Source organism: Palaemon carinicauda, chromosome 37 (genome assembly GCF_036898095.1).
Source record: "Palaemon carinicauda isolate YSFRI2023 chromosome 37, ASM3689809v2, whole genome shotgun sequence".
NCBI classification, from domain to species: domain Eukaryota; kingdom Metazoa; phylum Arthropoda; class Malacostraca; order Decapoda; family Palaemonidae; genus Palaemon; species Palaemon carinicauda.
Genome location: NC_090761.1, coordinates 67,836,470 through 67,845,835, shown reverse-complemented (window position 1 = coordinate 67,845,835; position 9,366 = coordinate 67,836,470). Strand labels below are relative to the sequence as shown.

The window sequence follows — 9,366 nt, the reverse complement described above, 5'->3', positions numbered from 1 at the left end:
CGCATCCATTTGAAACTTTGTGAACGTTTTTTGTATACGTCCGCCAAGAAACGTTAGTGAGAGAGAGAGAGAGAGAGAGAGAGAGAGAGAGAGAGAGAGAGAGAGAGAATTGGAAACTACTTCTCAAGATAAAATCAGAAATGTAAAAACTACAATTTTACTAAACGTATGAAAAATTACCAGAAAAAAATCTTATCACGTAATAGTATTAAATTCACATGAGATTTCTGAACGTTTGTTTGTTTCAGGTGAATGAAATAACATGTCATAGACATTATTCTATTTTTTAAGAGTTCGACGTAACGGTCTGATCAGCTGATAGCTGCCATGATCGGAACTTATAACTGAGAGTACAGAAAACGTTTCACAAGAACGCGTACCTTGCAGTCTAATATATATATATATATATATATATATATATATATATATATATATATATATATATATATATATATATATATATATATATATAAACGTTGTGTGTATGATTGATAAGTTAAAATTATTTGACAAATCCCACAAATATTGGCTTTGAGCGTATCCTTTGAAGGAAATTCCAATATGTATTAACTGTTATTCAAATCGAAGAGCAATTTTGTTTATATTTGGAGCTACACCTCTGCATCGTTCACCAGCAATCCCAACTTTATGACGCAGTACAGTCCCTTCCCCATACGTATTGAAAGGTCATTTTTAATTAATAATGAATAATTGAAAACCTTCAAAGTGAATATACCGACATATATGGCTAAGCCTATCTGTTCAAGTCTTCTTTCATGTTGTGTGAGAAATATATTCTGAAACAGAACGTTATCGTTGGTGTTTCCTTACAATTTAATCTTATCTTGTTATACCTTTGTGTGAACATCATAATGATAGATCAGATATTGCGCCACATTATATGATGGGGGCAAGATATTCCTTGCATTCAAGCAAAATATGGCGTTTTGTGCTTAGTATCTATAATATTATCTTCCTACAGAAATATGTCCTTAAATAATGTACTAATTTATTTTCATTGTTACAAATATGAGCAGATAAAGTCTAGAATGAAGTCAGAGTAAGGAAATGCTATGCGATCAATAAAACTCTACCATAACGAAATAGAATGATGGGAATATTATCTAAATAAATTAAAACGAACTTTAAAATATCCTTGGTGCAATGACCAACACACAGCGGCCTGCAGAGGGTTCGGGATTCGATTTTCCCCAAGATCTGCCTGCTCTCATGGAAAACGTATTTCATATCAAAACTCTAATGTATTATATTACATATCTAGGATAATTCCCACAGAGCTTAAAAATGTTAGATGTTATCGGGAGAGTAAATAAGATGGTCAAATGAGAAAATATTGGTGGCTGTTGATTTCTGAATCGTACGGCCGACAATCCTACTTCGAGGAATGCTGTAGATATGGCAACATCGCAGACAGTCCACATGAGACGCCTACACGGAGCTAACGGGCTTCAGACTGCGATTTCTGATCAACCTACCGCTCTATCTCTCCACCCCTTGCCGCTGTACCCTAAACTATCTTTGCTTAAAAACACGAGTTTACGATAAAGTTACCGTTACGTGAAAAATGACATCATTAGGTAGGTTATAAAAGCAACTGAAGACCAATCATATCTGCTTAACAAATGACAAATAAGAAAAAAAGATAAATTCTTAATAAGTTAATTTCATTTCTAATTTGGTGGTGGTGGTCACATTACATAAGTCCTTAATTTATAATTAGCAATGCAGCTTCAGCAATCATATGATATAGCAAACTCTTTGTAGTCTACACTTAATAAATCACACTAAAACATTAAGTGTATACACCTGTCCCGGCAGATGTTATGCCAACTGTGACAAGCTTAAGCATTGTGTATTTATATATCGATCAGATTAACGCCATTCTATCACATATATTATATTCAAACAAACTTTCGTTCTGCAGATGATTACTATAAATCTAAAACACAAGGCCTAACAAACGATAAATAAAGCACCTAAATGCGTAGACATTTTTTCGTAGGTATCAGTATTTCAAGATTGACATGGATATATGCAATAACGCTAAAGATATATTAGAAAATAAAGAAGCTTATTTATTTTCCAATAATGACCACAACTGTAAATAAAAACCTACTAGACTCGGCGCAGCAAGAAATGGATCTCTCTCTCTCTCTCTCTCTCTCTCTCTCTCTCTCTCTCTCTCTCTCTCTCTCTCTCTCCTTTCAAGAAATACTTGTTCACATAGTAGATAACTGCTTTAGTGTTGCTGTAAGTAGAGTACCTAAAGAGTAGGGGCACTACCTGGCATATGAGTGGGATGGTCTCAACTTATACCATGTTTATGGAAGGGGAAGCCCTCACACTAAAGAAAAAAAAATGCCCTGAATTTTACCTCACTGGTGGTGTAGAAAAAGCTAAAATAATTTTGGAAATAATTTCGGAAATACACAAACTTACAAGTACATAGAGGAATAAAGACAAAGACAGGGGAGGGGTGATCTGTGGAGATGTGGCATCTCTTTTAAATCAGCTATGGAGATGTGGCATCTCTTTTAAATCAGTTGCCCTTCTCTATCGTCCATTTCTCGCTGCTTTGAGTATAATGTTTGTACGAAGATTTCATCACCTCAGTTACTGTTGTCAACATTTCAGGTCTAATACGAGTTTGGTGAAAACCCCTGGATGTGGCACACCACCACATGGTCTTCAATACCACGTTTTTGTCATATGGCACGATATTTAGTCCAAATTGCAGCAGGTAAGTTGTTCTAGAACCCTCTATGGCCTGACTGACAAGGGCATTTTTAAAGAAATCAATCAGCTTCCGGGAAATAAACTCCTTCGTTGGGAAGAGCATAGACTGAGATAAGAAATCAGCATGCAGAAAAATATCCTTATTTGAGAATAGCAGTTGCCCGTCATAATTAGCTCTGCCTATACAGTGGTATAACATTCCAGAAAAGGCTGACCATGCAACCAGGGTACAGAAGCACTCACCAAAGAAACTTTGTTCCTAAACTACTAGCCAAGGCAAGTCTACCTTCCGGTTACAGCCTGGCTTTCAGATGATAAACTCTTATAATAAAAACTTATGGTTGAGACAAATCGAAGCAGACGGGTCTTCATATCTATAAAAAGAAGTCACCAGCTTTTCCTACTCACCAAATAACACAATTTCTTACTTCTGGGAGAAAACCCTTCTGTGACTTGCGAGCTCAATGCCAGCGTAATCTCTTCAGCTGAAAACACAGTCGCCTTTCTGGGATGTTTCAAAACACAAAACCACTGTAATTGCATCATATTTTGAGCTGAAATCCCGTCACAAACTCATTATATACGTATTTAATTATTATTCTTATTTTCAAGATATCAATTTTGATAACATTTTAATCAAAGAAGGCATAAATAGGCCTACATTGTTTAAATTCGTGACAAAATCTTGTCGAGTTAATAATCCAGGTTAGCGAAAAGCCAGGTGTACTTTGTACTTGCGACCCCGAGACTATACAATAAGCTCCCACGAGACATCAGTCTTCCCGAGACTATACAATAAGCTCCCACGAGACATCAGTCTTCCCGAGACTATACAATAAGCTCCCACGAGACATCAGTCTTCCCGAGACTATACAATAAGCTCCAACGAGACATCCGGAAGATTGAAGATATTAAGGCTATCAAGAGGAAACTAAAGACTTTCTTGTTCTGCGAGAGCTTCGATAGTGATTAACAATAACCGAGCAATGAACGGTGTGAAATGTTGAATGTTTTCGAACGAACATGAATACATGACTATAGAGGTCCTATAGAGAGTAGGGTCCCCCCCCCCCCTGCTGCAGAGGACCAGAAAACAGCCCTCATAGTAAGTATAGTAACAGTCAGTCTTCCATGGTCAGCCGTTTTCTTTGGATAGATGCATGTGCGAGTGGGAGTTTGAATAAAGATGAACGCGGTAGGCGGCCTTAGCCTTACATGTGTAGAGTACGAAAAGAAGTTAGTTAGCTTTTTAAGGATTTAGAGTTTATTATATGAAATATCTAATTTAATGTTGTTACTGTTCTTAAGATATTTTATTTCAATTGTTCACTACATCTCTTGTAGCTTATTTGTGTCCTTGTTTCCTCTCCCTACTGGTATATTTTTTCAACTAGGGTTATAGCTTAGCTTATAATAATAATAATAATAATAATAATAATAATAATAATAATAATAATAATAATAACAGTGGTAATAATAATAATAATAATAATAATAATAATAACAGTGGTAACGTGTTTGTCTAGCATTCGCATGGCAGCAGATCGAACCCCGCCCGGGACCGTGAGTTTAAGCTGTTTACTGGGGAGGCCACTGTTGTGGTAGGGCACCACAGTGGGGGGGGGGGGGGCTTGCCTGGCTGACGTTCTGGTTAGCATCTATTCTGAATTTCTGATGGAACTGGACCTGAAACCAGACACCTATAACCTTACCTTTGCCTGATCTTGAGAAATTTATTTTATCCAGAAAATATCATACAGGTTAGTACCATACACGGAGGCTTACCGCTAGTATTTTAAAAGTTTGAAAAAGGATGATAGTAGTACGTGTGTAACGTACGGAAGTAAAAAGATTGGAATGTTATTGGCCATGTTTAAATGATAAGTTTGCCATGGGCCATCTTCCTCTACAGTTAATCGGGAGGTTTTTAAGCGTGCATGCATATTGTGCATCTCAGTTGTTGAAGAGAAACAGGAGAAAAGAAATAAGTACAGCAGTGTATAGAGCCTGACGGAGTCGTAGAAGGATACGCCCAAAGAATCAGTTGTTGCAGTTCAATAAAAGGCGTCTAGGCTACGAGAAAAGAGGAAACTATCTCCTGGAGCTAAATAATGAGTTGCTGTAAAACACCAATGAATCTTTAATTATAAATTTCAAAGAATAAATTTCTTTATTAATTGTATAATTAATCATATCAATTTTGAATGTCCATATGTAAAAAAAAAGCAATGAAATAAAAATAAACACATTTGTCTGTTCTATTTATTATCCCTAGGAAAATCACTAGATAAAAATCATCCATTTCCCCACCTACTGTATGCATACGGTACCGTAGGAATAAATATTATTATTACTAGCTAAGTTACAACGCTATTTGGGAAAGCAGTATGCTATAAACCAGAGGGCTCTGACAGGGTAAAATAGCCCAGGGAGAAAGATAAATAAATAAAAAAAAACTACGAGAGAGGTAATGAACAATCAATATAAAACAGTTTAAGAGCAGTAACAACATTAAAGTAGAGTTTTTATAAATAAACTATAAAACAGTTTAAAAACAGTAACAACATTAAAATAGATCTTTCATACATAAACTATAAAATAGTTTAAGAACAGTAACAACATTAAAATAGATCTCTCATACATAAACTATAAAGAGACACTCATGTCAGCCTGACCAACATAAAAACATTCGCTACAATTTAACCACACATTGTCTTAACATGGGATAACAAATTCTACATTGTAGAAATTAGCGGCCAAGTTTAATCTAGATAACTTGGAGAAACTTTATCTTAATTTCTCGGCCAAGAGGATTAAGCAGCTCTTCTAGGAGAAGGACACTCCAAAATCAAACCATTGTTCTCTAGTCTTGGGTAGTGCCATAGCCTCTGTACCATGGCCTTCCACTGTCTTGGGTTAGAATTCTCTTGCTTGAGGGTACACTCGAGCACACACTCCTATCTTATTTCTCTTCCTCTTGTTTTGTTAAAGTTTTTATAGTTTATATAGGAGATATTTATTGTTGTTACTCTTCTTAAGATTTTTTATTTTCCTTTTTTCCTTTCCTCACTGAGCTATTTTCCCTGTTGGAGCCCCTGGGCTTATAGCATCCTGCTTTTCCAACTAGGGTTGTAGCTTAGTAAGTAATAATAATAATAATAATAATAATAATAATAATAATACACACGGTGTGGCTTTCCTGAGTTAGGTTAGGTTGAAAATGAAGTTCTAGTTTCACGTTAAAGACGTGATATTAACACTTGGTCTCAAAACATTGTCTAAACAATTAACACGTAAGGATATTAAACTCGCTGATAGACATATCCAATTTGATAAATTACAAAACACAGAAATTGTCACTAGTTTGGCTTATTTAAACTCATTGTAGGCCAACGTAAGCCTATGGAAGTCAGTGTGTGACGTGAGACTATGGAAGTCAGTAGGTGTTAGTAGCAGTAAATTTATTCAGTTTAGACCTATTCCTAAATGGCTTCAAATAAGCTAAATGCTGATTTCAACTATGTAACTAATCAGACATAATTCACCTTTGTATGTTGTTGAATCAGTAGAACTTCAAAAGTTCAAAGTTGGAGCAAATGCTTTTTTGTTGACCAGACGGACATGAGTCTTTTTATAGTTTATATATGACATTTTTGTTGTTGACGTTGTTAATAGTTTATATATGATATATCTCTTTTGACATTACTTTTTTTAGAATTATTTATTGTTAATTTGTTCTCTTCAGTTATTTATTTCCTTATTTCCTTTCCTCACTGAGCTATTTTTCCCTATTGGAGCCCCTGGGCTTATAGCATCTAGCTTTTCCAATTAGGGTTGTAGCTTGGATAGTAATAATAATAATAATAATAATGAAGGTATTCACAAATCCAGAGTTTAATTTTCCACGCATTTGAAAACTACATCAGGTTAGGGTTAGCAGTAAGTTCAAACCTTCAGAATCTAAAGCTACCGATTTCGTTAAAACATTACTTTTTATTAGAAAAATGTTGTTCTGACCGGAGCTATAATAAAAACCGAATTTTAAGGCAGATATATAAAAAAGTTGCCTTTCAAATCTTAGGCTGAGCCTTCCCCTAGCTTCAGTGTTACCAAAACTTAACTCGACTCGCTTACAAAAGAATATAATTCAATTAAGTATTTGGAATTATATGTAACGAATGATAGTACTATGGTAGGCAGAAATGGAGTTAATTAGGTAGGAAAAAGTTAAAACGATAGTTTTACCCAGAGAAAATGATTCAGCTAGTAATGGATAACAACAATGAATGGTTGAGAGCTATCTGGCAACACACGAAAAATACAAGGCATTACACCTTATTATTATTATTATTATTATTATTATTATTATTATTATTAAATGCTAAGCTACAACCCTAGTTGGAAAAGCAGGATGCTATAAGCCCAGGGGCCCCAACAGGGAAAATAGCTCAGTGAGGAAAGGAAACAAGTAAAAATAAAACATTTTAAGAATAGTAACATTAAGATGTAATTGTATTTTAGTAATAAAGGTTAAAAAATTGAATTTAGGACGAACCCCTATGTCAGAATGTCTATGACATTCCCTAATACATTCTATTCACAGGAAATATATCAAATTTATAGAATAGGAAGGAAATAATCTCGTGTAACATAAATTATTATACATAGACTCTAGAGCCATATTAGACCCACGGGGCCGTATCTATTATAATAAACAAAACATTATTAATTGCCATTTAACTTAAATACATTTGAAAATAAAATCTAATTACGTAATTACACAAATAACAACTGTTTTATAAAACGAAGTTGCTATAATAACTAAAAATTACCTTAATACACTGGACCGCCCTCCCGCGCGTCTCACTAACACAAAAGCCAATCAAGAACTGAAGTCAAGAAATGGCTGAACTTCGATTAAGTATGAAAACATTCGAGAACTTTAGTACGAAACTTTTGGAAGCTTTTATTCTTCCAAAACGTTTAATTATGATTACGTAAGAGGAAAAAACAATGTCCTAAAATGTTTTTTAAACAACGATATATGTGAAATGATTCACCATTACATTCTAAAAATGTCAACAAACTGTTTGAAACATTGTGATAAGTATGGAAGCTTTAATTCTTCCAAAACGTTCAATTATGATCACGTAAGAGGAAAAAACAATGTCCTAAAATGTTTTAACAACGATATATGTGAAATGATTCACCATTACATTCTAAAAATGTCAACAAACTGTTTGAAACATTGTGATAAGTATGTGCTAATGTCACTGTACAGGTATATGAAATCCATAGGCCTATACACTTGACATTTCAACTTCAAACGAAACATGTCAAGCCATTAACAATAGACAATTTTTTATAACATATTTCATACTAATAAAAAGCTATACTATCATATAATTTCTTTCGGCTATCAAAATAAGACCGCTTAGCTCTCTTAAAAGAATGGTAGCTTAATAGTCTATAACGGATTAAGCATTTCGAAAAGAGAAAAATAAGTTCCATACATTTTAGACTGGTCTACTGTTATAAAAAGAAAACGTTTTCTACTATCAACATGTCTATGATCAGGTTAAAGAAAACGAATTTCCTACATGCTAGCAAGACTCGCCTAAGCTATTATGTGACCCTTCAAACGTTTACATAGGTCTAACAGAAACTTCAAAGGAATCCTGCAATATATGTTTCTGGATTAATGTAATGATAAATAAGTTTACGTTAAATAGACACCAATAGCACCGTACAACCAATAGCAAATAAACATTTAGGCCTACTGGGTCTTGACTTTGAATGTATAACCCTGGATATTTTTCAAGTGTTTTGCCCAGAGAAAATACAAATTGGAACGTAGGAGGTGGGTAATTTCTAACAAAATATAAACAAGAAAATTACCAAAATTGATTTGGATATGGGTAATAGTAGTATTAGGCCTACCTATGATACTCTCAGGAGAGTATCTTTATTGACTCTACTCTCATGTATACTTCGAGTTCTTTTTGTATCTGATGGTAGGCTTATAGGCCTAGCCTACAATTGCAGTAAAGAGAAAGCATTTTCTGTCTCTTCGTGATACTGATAAAGTCTGATTATTTGAGAAATATTGACTTTCAAAGTTTTATTAATGAATTCATAGGCTGAAAATATCACAAAATTTGTCCAGAATTTTGTTTTCAGATAATTGAAAGTATTGTCGAGAATAGTAGACATAAAATGACAACCTCACATTCATAATGAAACTAAAACAGACCACATAATAATATTAAACAAATAGATAAAAATAGTCGACCGATCTTTGGCGTTAGCCTGGAAGGAAAAGACAGACTTATGTGGATACTTCAAGGTCCTAGAGGAGTAACAATGGCAGGATCTACTTGAACGAAAACTATGAAGAATGTGAGTATCGATTTGGATAATCTGCCTGAGAGTGCAACAGTCAAGAATAGCTGGGATAATCCAGTGGAGATAATTTACGTCGCAAGACGTTGGAGGTGTTAGTTAGTTAGTTAATTCACTAGCTAATTCATTTAACTTTTAATTTCATCTAATGGATGATTTATGAATATTAATTTCCACATGTTCCGTATTCAGAAATAGATGCTTTTG

General features: G+C 34.3%; 1 protein-coding gene across 1 annotated transcript in view; it reads right to left on the bottom strand.

The window, feature by feature from the left end:
* Positions 1-7,662, bottom strand: part of LOC137629760 (proclotting enzyme-like) — a 236,224-nt gene extending 228,562 nt beyond the window's left edge. Inside the window, exon 1 of the mRNA XM_068361373.1 lies at positions 7,590-7,662. The gene's annotated coding sequence lies outside the window, so the exon portion shown is untranslated. The remainder of the gene's footprint in view (positions 1-7,589) is intronic.
* Between the last annotated feature and the right edge of the window lie 1,704 nt (positions 7,663-9,366).